We start from the raw sequence: 16,304 nt of genomic DNA, 5'->3' as shown, positions 1-16,304 counted from the left end.
AACAAGACCCAACAATATGCTGCCTACAGGAGATGCATTTGATAGGAAAAGATATACATAGACTGAAGGTGAAAGGTTGGGAAAAATCATACCACTCATATGGACTGCAGAAACAAGCAGGAGTGTCCATACTCATATCTAATAAAATAGATTTGAAGCCAAAGTTAATCAAAAGGGATAAAGGGGGACACTGCATACTGCTCAAGGGAACCATACACCAACAAGACATAACAATCATAAATATATATGCCCCAAACAATGGTGCAGCTATGTTCGTCAAGCAAACTCTTCTCAAGTTCAAGAGTCTAATAGACCACCATACAATAATCATGGGAGACTTCAACACACCTCTCTCACCACTGGACAGATCTTCCAAACAAAAGTTAAATAAGGAAACTATAGAACTCAATAACACAATTAACAACCTAGACTTAACTGACATATATAGAATATACCACCCAACATCAAGCAGTTACACTTTTTTTCTCAGCAGCACATGGATCCTTCTCAAAAATAGATCATATATTATGTCACAGGGCAACTCTTAGACAATATAAAGGAATAGAGATAATACCATGCATCCTATCTGATCATAATGGAATGAAACTGAAAATCAACGATAAAAGAAGGAAGGAAAAATCATGCATCACTTGGAGAATGAACAATAGGTTACTGAATGATCAATGGATTTTAGAAGACATCAAGGAGGAAATTAAAAACTTCTTAGAGTTAAATTAAAACACAGACACAACATATCGGAATCTGTGGGACACATTGAAAGCAGTTCTAAGAGGAAAATTCATTGCTTGGAGTTCATTCCTTAAAAAAAGAAAAAACCCAACAAATAAATGATCTCATACTTCATCTCAAAATCCCAGAAAAAGAAGAGCAAAACAACAGCAAAAGAAGTAGAAGGCAAGAAATAATTAAAATCAGAGCTGAAATTAATGAAATCGAAACAAAAGAAACAATTGAAAAAATTGACAAAACTAAAAGTTGGTTCTTTGAAAAAATAAATAAAATCGACAGACCCTTAGCCATGCTAACGAAGAGAAGAAGAGAGAGAACTCAAATTACTAGCATACGGGATGAAAAATGCAATATTACAACAGACACTTCAGAAACACAGAAGATAATCAGAAATTATTTTGAAGCCTTATAATCCAATAAAATAGAAGATAGTGAAGCCATAGATAAATTTCTTAAGTCATATGATCTGCCCAGATTGAGTCAGGAGGATATAGACAACCTAAACAGACCAATAACAATAGAGGAAATAGAAGAAACCATCAAAAGACTACCAACTAAGAAAAGCCCAGGACCGGATGGGTATACAGCAGAGTTTTACAAAACCTTTAAAGAGGAACTAACACCAATACTTTTTAAGCTATTTCAGGAAATACAAACAGAGGGAGAACTTCCAAATACATTCTACGAGGCCAACATCACCCTGATGCCTAAACCAGACAAAGACACTTCAAAGAAAGAAAACTACAGACCAATATCTCTAATGAACCTAGATGCAAAAATCCTCAATAAAATTCTGGCGAATCGGATTCAAAAACATATCAAAAAAAATTATACACCATGAACAAGTAGGATTCATCCCTGGGATGCAAGGATGGTTCAATATACGGAAATCAATAAATGTTATTCACCACATCAATAGACTTAAAAATAAGAACCATATGATCATCTCGATAGATGCAGAAAAAGCATTCGACAAAGTAGAGCATCCCATTATGTTCAAAACTCTAGAAAAATTAGGGATAACAGGATCATACCTCAACATTGTAAAAGCAATCTATGATAAGCCACAGGCCAGCATCATTCTGAATGGAGAAAAATTGAAGGCATTCCCTCTAAGATCTGGTACAATACAGGGATGCCCTCTCTCACCACTTCTGTTCAACATAGTCCTCGAAAAAACACTGGCCAGAGCAATTAGACACACGAAAGAAATTAAAGGCATAAAAATAGGAAAAGAAGAACTTAAATTATCACTATTTGCAGATGACATGATTCTATACCTAGCAGACCCAAAAGGGTCTACAAAGAAACTATTAGAGCTAATAAATGAATTCATCAAAGTGGCAGGATATAAAATCAACATGCATAAATCAAATGCATTCCTGTATATCAGCAACAAATCCTCTGAAACGGAAATGAGGACAACTACTCCATTTACAATATCCCACCAAAAAATAAAATACTTGGGAATCAACCTAACAAAAGAGGTGAAAGACTTATACAATGAAAACTACAGAACCCTAAAGAGAGATATAGAAGAAGACCTTAGAAGATGGAAAAATATACCCTGTTCATGGATAGGCAGAACTAACATCATCAAAATGGCGATATTACCAAAAGTTCTCTATAAGTTCAATGCAATGCCAATCAAAATCCCAACAGCATTTCTTGTAGAAATAGATAAAACAATCATGAAATTCATATGGAAAAATAAAAGACCCAGAATAGCAAAAACAATGCTAAGCAGGAAGTGTGAATCAGGTGGTATAGCGATACCAGACTTCAAACTATACTACAGAGCAATAGTAACAAAAACAGCATGGTATTGGTAACAAAACAGGCGGGTGGACCAATGGTACAGAATAGAGGACACAGTAACCAATCCACAAAACTACAACTATCTTATATTTGATAAAGGGGCTAAAAGCATGCAATGGAGGAAGGATAGCATCTTCAACAAATGGTGCTGGGAAAACTGGAAATCCATTTGCATCAAAATGAAACTGAATCCCTTTCTCTCGCCATGCACAATAGTTAACTCAAAATGAATCAAGGAGCTTGATATTAAATCAGAGACACGGCGTCTGATAGAAGAAAAAGTTGGCTATGATCTACATACTGTGGGGTCGGGCTCCAAATTCCTCAATAGGACACCCATAGCGCAAGAGTTAACAACTAGAATCAACAAACGGGACTTACTCAAACTAAAAAGTTTTTCTCAGCAAAAGAAACAATAAGAGAGGTAAATAGGGAGCCTACATCCTGGGAACAAATCTTTACTCCACACACTTCAGATAGAGCCCTAATATCCAGAATATACAAAGAACTCAAAAAATTAGACAATAAGATAACAAATAACCCAATCGACAAATGGGCCAAGGACCTGAACAGACACTTCTCAGAGGAGGACATACAATCAATTAATAAGTACATGAAAAAATGCTCACCATTGCTAGCAGTCAGAGAAATGCAAATCAAAACCACCCTAAGATACCATCTCACTCCAGTAAGATTGGCAGCCATTATGAAGACCAACAACAACAAGTGCTGGAGAGGATGCGGGGAAAAGGGTACACTTGTTCATTGTTGGTGGGACTGCAAATTGGTGAGGCCAATTTGGAAAGCAGTATGGAGATTTCTTGGAAAGCTGGGAATGGAACCACCATTTGACCCAGCTATTCCCCTTCTGGGTCTATTCCCTAAAGACCTAACAAGAGCATGCTACAGGGACACTGCTACATCGATGTTCATAGCAGCACAATTCACGATAGCAAGATTGTGGAACCAACCTAGATGCCCTTCAATAGATGAATGGATAAAAAAATGTGGCATTTATACACAATGGAGTATTACTCTGCATTAAAAAATGACAAAATCATAGAATTTGGAGGGAAATGGATGGCATTAGAGCAGATTATGCTAAGCTAGCCAATCCTTAAAAAATAAATGCCAAATGACTGCTTTGATATAAGGGGAGTAACCAAGGACAGGGTAGGGATGAAGAGCTTGAGAAGTAGATTAACATTAAACAGGGATGAGAGGTGGGAGGGAAAGGGAATGAGAAGGGAAATCGCATGGAAATGGAAGGTGATCCTCAGGGTTTTACAAAATTACATATAAGAGGAAATGAGGGGTAAGAGAAGAATAATACAAGTGGAAGAAATGATTAACAGTAGAGGGGGTAGAGAGAGAAATGGGGAGGGGAGGGGAGGGGAGGGGAGGGGGGATAGTAGAGAATACGATAGACAGCAGAATACATCAGACACTAGAATGGCAATATGTAAATCAATGGAAGTGTAACTGACGTGATATAGCAATCTGTATACGGGGTAAAAATGGGAGTTCATAACCCACTTGAATCAAACTGTGAAATATGATATATTAAGAACTATGTAATGTTTTGAATGACCAATAATAAAAAAAGAAAAAAAGATGAATAAAAATAAAGGTATTGGGGCTGGGGATGTGGCTCAAGTGGTAACATGTGTGCCTGGCATGTGCAAGGTGCTGGTTTCAATCCTCAGCACCACATAAAATAAAATAAAGATGTTGTGTCCACTGAAAACTGAAAAATAAATATTAAAAAATAAATCTCTCTCTCTCTCTCTCTCCCCCCTCTCTCCCTTTAAAAAAAATTAAAATTAAAATTAAAATTAAAAGTCCTTTCACTATGATTTTAAGACAAGATGTTAATATTATATATCAGATGTTATATTAGGTATGAGAGTTAATTGTTTTCTTTTAGTTTTACAAGAAATGAAAACAATTTTGTATGCCCCTAAAGTATTATAAAGCCTTAGGAACTTTGTCTAGTGGGTGGGTGTGTCCAACTACAACTAAAAAATAAATTTTAATTTTTTAAAAAACGCATAATTCCTTTCAATGTAAGATTTTGAAATACAGTTAGTGATTGTGAAAGTCAGCCAGCTTTGTGTACTACCTCTATGCAATTGACCATTATCAATCCCTAAAATGTCTGTAATTCCAGCTACTCAGGAGGTTGAGACAAGAGAATCACAAGTTCCAGTCTAGCCTCAGTAATTTAATGAGGCCACAAGCAACATAGTGAGAGTCTCTTAAAAGATAAAAACAGCAGAGGATGTAACTCAGTGTTAAGGTGCCCTAGGTTCATATCCAAGTACCAAGAAAAAAACACAGTTTAATGTCAGTTTTTCTTTTCTTTTCTATTATTTTATTTTGCCAGCATTATTTTTTATCATGTGCTGTGCTATGTGTTTCTTTTCATGATTTTCAATACTGAAAGCATAAGTTGTATAAAGACTTCTAGAGAGTTCTAATTTTGTTTTATGCAAATTTAACCAAAAGAAAGTACATTATGACAATGCTAATTATTTGGCTAGGCAGTGTGTGTGTGTGTGTGTGTGTGTGTGTGTGTGTAAAACAATTAAAACTTTCTCAAAAATGAAAAGATGTTCTTTTGTATAACTACTTTTGTAAAATATAAAATTTCTCAATATCTGGAAATGTTGGGAAGTGACATATGTGATCAGGTCTCATTGTGTTTTTTTTTTTTCTTCCTCTTGGTGGTGCTGGTGATTGATCCAAGGGCTTCACATATGGTCAACAAGGCCTGGACCCTTCAGCTCCATCTCTAATTTTTTTTTTTTTTGAGACAGGGACTTCCTTATTTACTGTGGCTGGCCTTGAACTTGTTTCCCTCCTCCCTCAAACTCTAAGTCCTTGGGACTACAGGACTGGGCCACTACACCTAGCCTCCTGCCTTTATGTATTGTGGAGCCTAATACTCTCATTGTCCCCAAGTTTCAAAAAAATCAACAAGGAGAGGGAAAGGAAGAAATGCTGATTTAGACTTTAAGTCTTTAGAAGTAAGGGTGATCACATGGAATGTTCTCTCTATCTAACCACAAAAACACTCCAACTCCTCTTTGACCCTCTATTCCCATTCCCTGTCATGGACAATTAACACTCAATTAAGCTGATGAGAAAAAAGACAAACAGGTCTGATCCCACTGTTCAGGAAGACCTAGCACCTAAGCCCCTCTAAATCCAAATCCCTTCAATCTAAAACCTACTGGATTTCAGGAAACAGGAAAGTTTAAAAGTCCATGTCCATGCTAATGAAGTATTTACATCCCTTGAAGCTCAGCCCAGTGTAATTTATCTTTTTATTTTTTAAGACAGGATATTGCTCCGTTGCTCAGGGTGGCTTCAAGCAGTGCTCCTGTCTGAGCCTTCTGTGTAGCTTGGACTATTGGTACACATCATGGCACCCTGCTGATGATAGCTGGCTAAAGCAACCTGAGCAAACTGATGCTTGCCATGCGACTCTACTGTCATGATGGGCAAAAGGTGCAACTTATGCAATCCCGGGGGAGAAAAAAATAATGTCCATGTGCTTCTGCCATTTCAATGCTTTATTCACTCAAATCATTCAATACAATTTTACTCTATAGGTTCTTAATCAAGTAACTGATAATCCTTAATGTTAGTACTTCAATAAACATAATCAACTCACAGCAAACAACTCTAGATTAATTATGAGCACTAAAATCACACTTAATCCTGACATTCTCATGATAGAAATTCCCTCTGCATGCTAAGCTCAAGTGTCATATCAAAAGTCTCAAGCCTTGGGCTCTAAGTCCAGCAGATGCACACTTACTTTGACCATGGTGATCAGGTCAGGAATGAAGGCAGGCTTCTCCTAGGGTGGAGCTGATGGCTGACTGAGGAGGCAGTGTAGGGAAAAGTCCTTTTCTCACTAGAGTAAAGAGGCTGCTGTAGAATTTGAGAGAGATGAGAACAAGGCAGAGGATCAGGCAGATGAGAAGAATTGGGATGTCATTCTAGGTCCTCATCAGGCTCTCAGGCTTGTGTGCATCAATGTCAGCTGGCTGAATGTCTGCTCATTTGCTCCATCATTTCTACTAAATTTTGGGGCTTCTGATCACCCTTTCAATCCCTACAGCTGCCACCAGATTTCTCAGTGACATCATTTGCTCTGGGGTTAAAGCATCTGGTCTGGTTTTCCCCATCCTGATTTTTTTGCTTCTTGCTCTCATCAGGGTGAGGGCAACATGGGAGAGACTAAACTCTGAGCTTGTCAAGGTAGGGAGAAGGGACTAGTTTGTGTTTGAGGGCCATACTAGAGGGCTCTGTAGGTAGGCATGCCTGGTGAGACTGCAGGTTTCAAATTAGAGTTTTTAAATGGAGTTGCTTAGGCTAAGGCCTAAGGCCATCCTTATACCCACCAATGGACAGAGCCCACTAGGGCAGGATTCTGTAACTGCCTGGACATGTCTGACCTACAGCTGATGTCTTGGATTCCTTGGTTGTCAACTCAGAAGACCCAAGACTAGAGATTTCATTTGGTCTTCTTTCCTAGGTAATGTAACTGGGGACCATTTAAAGGACACTTATTGATGCTGGTTCTCTCCAGAGTTCAAGAAGGTCACATTCAGTTTTGAAGAAACACCAGCAAGTGGCCACCCAACTACACATTCTGTTAGCACCCTACCCTCATATCTTCAGAGATGCCCTTGGATTCAGCCCACAGCTCTGACCTGGGTAATTGTCTCCTTCTTGTCCCACACCCACCTATATACCTCCCCATCCTGACTCACCCCCTCAAAATCAAGACAACCAGTGAATAAAGAAATGGGTTTAATTATCATGAAAAATTCAATCAGATTAGAAGCTGTGAGAATTCTCAGTCCATCTATAAGAAGAATTCCTTATCAAATTAATTACACAAAGATTTTTTTTTTCTTATTGAAGAACCTTTAATTCATTCAGGAGAGAAAGAACAAAATAAGAATGACCAGCACAGCCAAGGCTCCTAGGCATGCAGGGCACAGTTCCAGTGCATGAGTCCACAAGGACAGTATGAGGGTCCCCAATGGAGTACTTCAGGTTCCTTCCAGGGCATTGGCTGATGGGTATTGTACTGCAAGGCATCCTCCAGGCTGGGGTTCCTTTCTATTCTGTGTTTCTCTGGGATGTAATCCTCAGTTTTCAGCAGCTTTGAGGGATGAGCTGGGCTCCATGAAGCAGCCTGAGAGTGTGTCTGTCCAATAGCCCAGGCACTGGCACCTCCTGGGAGGTTCAGGGTCCATTGGGCTGTACTGATGGTAGGGCTTGCCTCTTCTTGAGTTGATTGGAGCTCCTGAGTGGATTCAGCCCTCGTGGATTCTAGACCTTGTATTTGGCCCTTCTCAACTCTCTGTTCCTGTGTAACAACATATTCCATTAGAACACTACTCTCAGATCTCCAAAGACAGCTCCCTGTTCTGTGTAGGCCCAGTGAGATGGTTAGCTTACCGAAACATTCACATCTCCACAGCTCTGGAGGCACTGGCAGCAGTGGCGGCTCATAGCAGGAAAATTATCCATTGCCCAGGCCCACGCCTGTTCTGGGTTCAGGCCTGGGGGCATGTTGGTCTCTGGATATGCCCTCCTGGGAGTCAGGGATCCTGAGGTTGACAGAGGGACCACCATAGTTTCAGCTTCCCTACCAGGACAAGGTGTGTTCCTGGACTAGGAAAAGGAGCAAATGATTCAGTCTGGTATGGACAGAACTTTTTATAGTGGTCTGTCTTCTAGCTGACCTCAGAAGACATATCCAATCACTTTCCAGGAACATTCATTTGCATCACAAATTGATTGAAGAACCTGATAGGATTAAGGTGCAAGTGGACTAATCCTGAAGGCATTGTTGAAATTCCTTGGTTTTGATTGAATTAGATAGTGAAAAGGTGGGTGGGTGTGGGTGGCAAGGAAGGCTCCAGTCCTTGGCAGTTTCAAATCATTATAAAAATTATCTTCCTATTTCAGATAAACATAGACAAATTAGCTGGGCATAGTGATGCACCCCTGTAATCCCAGTGTCTTGGGACACTGAGGGAGTAGGACCTTGAGTTCAAAGTCAGCCTCAGTAAGGGTGAAGTGCTAAGGGACTCAGTGAGACCCTGTCTCTAATAAAATACCAAAAAAAAAAAATAGGGCTGGTGATGTGGACCCATTCTCAAGTGCCCTTGAATTCAATTCCTGGTATCCAAAACAAAAACAACCACATAAAATAATGACTGTGTCCAATCCTGCATCCCAGTTTGTTTTTTCCAGTCATGCTGGTGATTGAATCTTAGGCTCTAAACCACTGAGCTTTCTCTTAGCCCTTTTAATTTTCTGTTTTGAGACAAGATCTGGACATGTTGCCTAGTATGGCCTCAAACATGTGTTTTTCTTCCCTCAGTCTTTTCATTTGCTGAGATTACCTGAATGAGTTATTGAACCCAGCTAATTCTCCCCATATGTGCAGGGATGACCTGGTTCTAGAGACCAGACTCAGTGGTACTGGATCATAGTCTTAAGACCATAAGCTAATTCATCCTGGAACTGGATGGAGAAGCTAAGTTTTAAAGCATTCATGGCTAAGTAGGGAAATGACTAAGGGGAGCAGGTTGTGTTGAGAAAAGGAGAGACCTATGGCTATTTTGATTTGTAATTTTTCTTTTAAAAAAATATAGATGGACACATTTTCTTTATTTCTTTATTTTTATGTAGTGGTGAGGATCAAACCCAGTGCTTCACACATCCTAGTGAGTGCTCTACCACTGAGACACAACCCCAGCCCCTAGAATTGTAAATTTTCTATTCTATGCCTAGATTTTCTGCATTAAAGTGCATCTAAATTTCCTATGATTTTCCTGTCTAAAGGACAAATCAATGGAGTTAATCTCACATTATCCATAGTTTCCTCCCCCGCCCCAGAATCCTAACCTTTTCTAGTGTAAATGGGAGTATTTTATCCTAAGTTGTTCCTCGTTATCTACTTTCCTTTTTTTTATAGCAATTCATCCCATTTCTATTTTATTTAAATATATATTTAGCCAGCTCTGCTGCAGCACAGATGTAATCTGAGTGACTCTGGAGCCTGCATCAGGAGGATTTAAAGTTCAAGGCCAGTCTCAGCTATTTAGAGACATCTTTCTTTTTCTTTTTGTTGTTGTTTGTTTGTTTGTGTTCCTTTTTTGTGCATGTGTTTGTTTTCATGCCTGTGTTCATTTTCTTCTTCTGGTTTAGGAAACAATTCTTTTTCAGTAAGGATCATCTCAGTGGGGCAGGGGAATTCATGTATGGGTTAATCTGGCCATGAGCTCTGTAAATGTGGCAGTATATCTAGGTTCTGTACTCATTGGATACATTAAATGACCAAGAAACTCATATCTAAATACTCAAGTTTAGCATTACTCTTCCACATTAAAAGATGTCTGCCAAAATTGAGTACTTTTTTTTGGTCTATGGACCCTATGTCAGCTCTACTCTTTAGACACACCAATCAACTCTACCATTTTAACAGTGGAATGGCACACATTTGTTTGTTTTTGGTTTTTTGGTTACTGATGACTGAGCCTAGGGGTACTTAATTCTTAGTTAATCCCCTGGTCTTTTTAATTTTCTGTTTTAAGACAGGGTCTCACTAAGTAGCATAAATCCTCACAAGGTTGCTGAGGGTGGCCTTGAACTCTGGAATCTCATATCTCAGTTTCTATTGCTCCTGGGATTACAAGCATGAACCACTATGCCAACTCACATTGTTTCTTTAAAGTGACATCTTTCAGACACTTGGTGGCCCTTTAGATATGCATACCCTTGATGACCTTGGCAGTTTCCTTGTGTTTCAAAAGTGAACACAAAAATTTGAACCTCATTATTTTTAAGATTTTGTGAGGTTTTATGTATCAAGACAATAGTGAACCATTTTCACAGATCATCTTGGACAAGATATAGGAAGAGGAATGATTCATTCTATAGGTGATTATATTTTCACTTGATGTAAAAAGTTTCAGGAGACATATCTAATTTTATTAAGAATGAATTTTTAACATTTTATTTTTATTTATTTATTTATTTATGGTGGTAGCATTGGGAAGTGTACCCAGGGCCTCATGCATGCCAGGCAAGAACTCTACTACTAATCTGCAATCAAAGCACTTCTTTGTGAGTTACTAAGATCTTTTTATGTACATTTCACCTGCAGCTTTGAACTCTGACACAGTAGCCTCTGATGTGCCTTAGCGCACTCTACCTCTCCATTGTCCTGCAGTGGACATTTGTATTTCTGCTGTCCCCTATCACCACACATAATTGTCCCTATGCACCTGTGGGAGAATTTACCTAAGGTAGGTGCCCATAAACATAACTGTTTCCTCAAAAGAGTATTACCTAAATTTTTCTGAGCATTACCAGATTGTTTTTTAGGGTGAATGCAGCACTTACTTTCCAGCAATAGTGTTGTGCAGTACTGCATGCACACATTTCCCACAAACACTTGAAATGACCCAGTATTCTGACATTTGCTGGGGCCTTTGTGGCTCTGAAGAGGTTTGCTTTTGGCTTGATGGCCTCCTGATCCATTTTTTTTCTAATTTCTTAAAGTCTCTTTTGTGAGTCTGTTACTGTGTGTTTTTGAGACACTCTTTGATGTTCAGTCTTAAATCTATCTTTGCTTTTTGATCAGATTATGAGTTATCCTCATCCCTCCTGCTTAAACTAAGTGTGTTCAGTTTCTGTTCTTAAAGGCAAAAGGAACACAACTGTTCATTAACATTCCTCTTCCTGCCTTTTATCCTGTTACAATCCCTTTTATTTTTAACAACCACAAAAGAACGGACTTAGGTTTCATTCATAAAATATACATTTTCTCCATAAAAAAGTATTAAAATATTCTGTTTTCAGGATGTTCTTATCAAGTTAGTTTAACATTTTTATTTCAGGAAAAATAATGCCTTTCAAAATTTTATGGTTTTTTTACAGTTTTCTTTCATATAAGCTTTTCAATCAAGAAATAAATTGTCTAAACAGACATTTTTATATTTTCTATATATATTAACTACATTAACACAGAGATCCAGAAAACAGAAGCAGAAGCTTTGCCCTCTAAAACCTCCTCTCCCTGGTGGGTATTAAACCATATCTGGGGCTGGGGATGTGGCTCAAGTGGTAGTGTGCCCGTCTGGCATGCGTGCGGCCCGGGTTCGATCCTCAGCACCACATACAAACAAAGCTGTTGTGTCCGCCAACAAATAAAAAAATAAATATTAAAAAATTCTCTCTCTCCCTCTCTCACTCTCTCTTTATAAAAATAAATAAATAAATAAATAAATAAATAAATAAATAAATAAAGCATATCTGAGTGACATTAGTCTGAATGGGGCCAGTGTCTGGGAGAGGCTGTGCTGGCCAGGGGCAGCTGTGTGAAGGCATTAGAAACTGGAGATTTCCAGGCCCTTCCTTAAGTAGAAGCAGAACAAAAGTACTATCCAAGGAGACACACTTCCCAACTAAGGAACTCCTGCCACCCATTCTTTTCTATACTTGGATAGATTTGTTTGAGGCCAACAGCTGGGCTCTTTTGCATTGTTCCCCCTGGATACCTTCCAAAACTCTTCCCACCAAAGCAAGAGGAGCCCTTCTCTAAGACTCTAATATCAAGTTCATAGCACAGCTCAGAATAAGAGCTCTGTCCCCCACCCCATCCAGTACTCCACCATCTCTGTTCTCCCTTCATTCTGTCTACTTTTGAACAAGAGAATCAAATATTTATGAGGGCCTATAAAAACAATATCTCTTGCCAATTAGTAAGTAAACAAAGAGCTTACATTTGTCTGAAAGGGAGAATAAATAGAATACCTCAGATTGAATACTCAGTACTTGTAGGACTCATAGATCATGGCCCAGGGTTAAAGATCAGCATGTTTCTGGGGAGCCTCTCTCCAGCACTACATGGATGTGACCAAAAGAAGCTGCCAGGACAGATGACTTCATGGTTGCTTTGCAGCATGGCACTCTCCTGAAGCTGAATTTGAGTTCTTCTGTGCCATGGGCATAGGGTTCCAGGCAGGCAGGCAGGAGGAACTAGGTATGTTTCTTAGTATCTCGGCTGTAGGCAACTGACTGTGTCAAGGACAAGCCCAATATAGCAGCCCCCATGGCACAGAGAGCAGTTCCCAGTAGAAATGTAGGGGAGTAGCCATGGCCTAGAATCTTCTGAGCTCAGTATCAAAAGCAACTGGGATCTCAGTGTCATCTTTGCAGAATTCAAAACCTGCTTCACACAGGAGTAAATGGTCCATGATTTTGGCTTCTATTTCAGGAGAATCAGTGTTAGGGTTGAGAGAAGTGGCAAAGGATTGAGTGGCTGCTAAGCATTCAGATGCTTATATATGGATCTCTTGCAGAATCTTATTTCTTAATTTTTTTTGTGTTGTTGGACACAATACCTATTTTTTATTAATTTATTTTTACGTGGTGCTGAGGATCGAACCCAGGGCCTCACATGTGCTAGGCGAGCACTCTACCACTGGGCCACAACCGCAGCCCTTCTTGCACAATCCTAATGTAGAGTTCATTATGTTGGGTGATGATGGTACTCTTGGAGGCAAATTGCTTCAGAAGGCTGGGTCTGATGAACTTCAGTGGAAAACCAATCATCTTCACATGACTATTCTGTATATCTAAGAAGAACAAATAAAAAAAAAACAAAACAAAAAGAAAGGAAAGCAATCATCTTGAATGAAATTACAATAAATCAAATGGTATCAGTTATTAATTAGATTAAGGTTAAAATATTTTACAAAGTGTTACTTATTGTGAAATGCCAGTCTCTCTGTTCCATTTACATATGTGATATCCTATGTCACATAGCATTTCTTCAGGGCATGTACCTTCTTCTTCTACAAAGGCTTAATTCACAATCCAAATCGAACCACAGGCTATGCTCTAGCTGAGAATAAAATTTAGGACCTCTTGGGGAGGACTGTTTGAGAGAAGATGAAGATCAATTCTTCAGTCTTCCCTGGAATTATCAGCTGCCTGTTTTGTTTCTGTACAGATGAATTTCTACATTAAAAGGACTAAGGGGAAGAGAGAGATCGTGGGAGGGAAGGAAAGGAAGGGAGGGCAAGCTATAGACTTAAATATCAAATAACTAAATAGGGTTCAGATTCAAATTCTTGTCTCAACTTATAATAGATTTAAGTGACATTTAAATTTTCTAAGCCACAGGTGGTGGTGATTGATTAACCTGTGAGGGAGAACAAAATTGTTAATTTCAAAAAGTAGATTTCAGATATTAAGAAATCATATAGGTCATTCAGGCACAGTTGTCTCATACACCTGTAATCCTAGCTACTAGAGTAGTTGAGGCATAAAGAGTAAAAGTTTGAGGCCTGGCTGAGTAACTGAAAGAGATCCTGTTTCAGAATGATAAAAAAGGCTGGGGATGTATCTCTGTTCTAAAGTGATCCAGCTTCAATTCTCAGTACTGAAGAAGGTAAAAGGAAATGTAAAGAAAGTGACAGTTCCTGAGACATAATACAACTAACAACCCTTTTAAAGTTATATTTATTCTTATGTGTTGGTACTATTATGCTAAAAATATAAGCCCTTTAAACATCTCCCTAATGTAAGGGGATTTTTCACATTCTTGTACCAGATCCACTTGATATTTATTTTCTTTTTGAGATAGGGTCTTACTAAATTTCTCAGGTTGTCCTAGAACTTGAAATCCTTCCACCTCAATCTCCTGAGTAGATAGGATTACATGCATGACTCACTGTTGCCTGGCTATCAGATTCACTTTGAAATTGTCAGAAGTACATGTATTTAGCATCTTACAGGACCACCGTCTACTGTTTTTAATGATCCTTTTACTTTCAATGTCATCAACTCTGCATTAGTACTAACTTAAGCATATACAGAGTGCTTATCTTTCGCAACATGTTATGAAAATATCTATAAGTATGGCATGTTCCCTCTCAAATGTAGAATCTTAAAAAATTTTACTTTAATGTAGAATAGGGATTGTTAGGGCTTGGGAAGGTGTGAAGAGAAGGTGGAAGAAGAGTGGATGGATGTGACCAATACACTCCATATGTATATATGGAAAGATGACATGAATTCCTCCTCAATATGTACAGTTTAATATGTGCCAATAAATCAATATTAAAAGGACTACATATGCAAAGATGAATAAAATTCATTTTTTTTTCTCTCCTGTACGAGGAGGCACAGAATTCTTCAACCCTAGAGCTCCACCTGGAAAGAGAACAGGGTTGGGGGGAAATTCTCCATCTTGGAAAGCCTTGAGGATACCAGAACCCAATCTAGTTTACTAGGGCTGCTGATCAGAATTCTTAAAGGCACAGAAATGACTTCCACATAGATAGATAGATTGGAGACTTCTGTCTAAGCACCTGTCTGGTCTTGGCAGCCCCACACTGCTGCAGATGAGGTCCTTGTCCCAGTAGATTAGTAAATGCAAAAGAACAGAAAGAAAGAAGAACCTGTTGGAGGCCATATGTGCCCCCGAGGGGCATTCCCACAGCCTGCTCCTGCTTTTTTGGTCTCTGAAACCCATTTCTGTTTCTGATCCACTGTCCCATGCTGCCATCTCCACACAGGAGCCTGCAGATTCATACCTTCCTTGGTTGGGTTGGAAAGGCACAGGGTGGAGTGGTCCCCAGATGTTGAGCCTGGAGTATGCCTTGGCAAAGGAACACTTTCCTTTCTGTGCCTTTCCTTTTCTAGACATTTAAGAAGTTTTGTAAATTAAATCAACCTTATTTGGTCTATAATAACATAAAAATATTTGTCTTAATTGGCTCTATGGATTGTGAGGAAATATTTCTTAATGACATTTTATCCTTGCTTCAAATAAAGAAAAAATTAGTCGTTTCATGAATTTATTCAGTTAGTTGTTAAGTAGGAGAGCAAAACACTCAGTGAATGAAAAAACATAAGACCTTTTTTTATCCATTTTCCTTTAGGTTAAGCCTTGACTTTTGCCTTTCCATTCTCAACTTTTCTGTTACCAGCACTAGCTTCTGCCTTGGGCCCTGGCTTCAGTCCTATCCCAATCTTTCAGAATACCTTAAGTGAGTTCATGCCACACCTGTCATTGCAAGTACATAATTTGTTATGGAAAAATTGAGATTTTCCCATTTATCTTGTTTTATTTCGAGTGAGAAAACTAGAGGGCCATTATGAAAGTCAGAGGGTGGAATATGACAAAAGAGCCCCTCTCAAGAATGAAGGAACTTTCTTCCATGCTGAGGATACAAGGTGGCTGCATCCCTGCTCTATGTATACCCTGTCCTGTCACCTGCCATTTGTCACAGTGGAGCTCTGGACTGTTCTGATGCTGAATGCTCTTAACTGTCCACAGCCCACCAAATAGAGACAAGATTACTTCCCCATTTCAGCAGAAAGTAGCTTGGAGATGTCATTGCCCACTTTCCATAGAAATGGAGGCTAGAAATTGACAGTGGGGAAATGTAACAGGGGTTCATTTGATGCTTTGACTATATCCCTTGGGGCTTTGTAATTTACATGTTTTTTTTTCCCAACCTTCTTCTTCCTAATCTTTTCCCTTACCTTCTTTTCCCTGTTATTCTCCTCCCTGATCTTCTCCTTGCTGATCTCTCCTCCCTAATCTCATTTTCTCTGAATCACCTCTATAAAAGCTCCCTGTTCCTGCTGATGGGCAGGATCATAGCCTTTGGGACAGGAGT

General features: G+C 39.0%; 1 protein-coding gene across 1 annotated transcript in view; it reads right to left on the bottom strand.

Moving 5' to 3' along the window:
• Positions 1 to 16,304, bottom strand: part of USP13 (ubiquitin specific peptidase 13) — a 204,795-nt gene that overhangs the window by 163,206 nt on the left and 25,285 nt on the right. The window lies entirely within an intron of this gene.

This window comes from Spermophilus citellus (genome assembly GCF_964194105.1).
Source record: "Spermophilus citellus genome assembly, chromosome: 7".
Lineage (NCBI taxonomy): Eukaryota > Metazoa > Chordata > Mammalia > Rodentia > Sciuridae > Spermophilus > Spermophilus citellus.
Note: the sequence above shows the minus strand (reverse complement) of the source record. Positions and strands in the feature narration are given on the sequence as shown.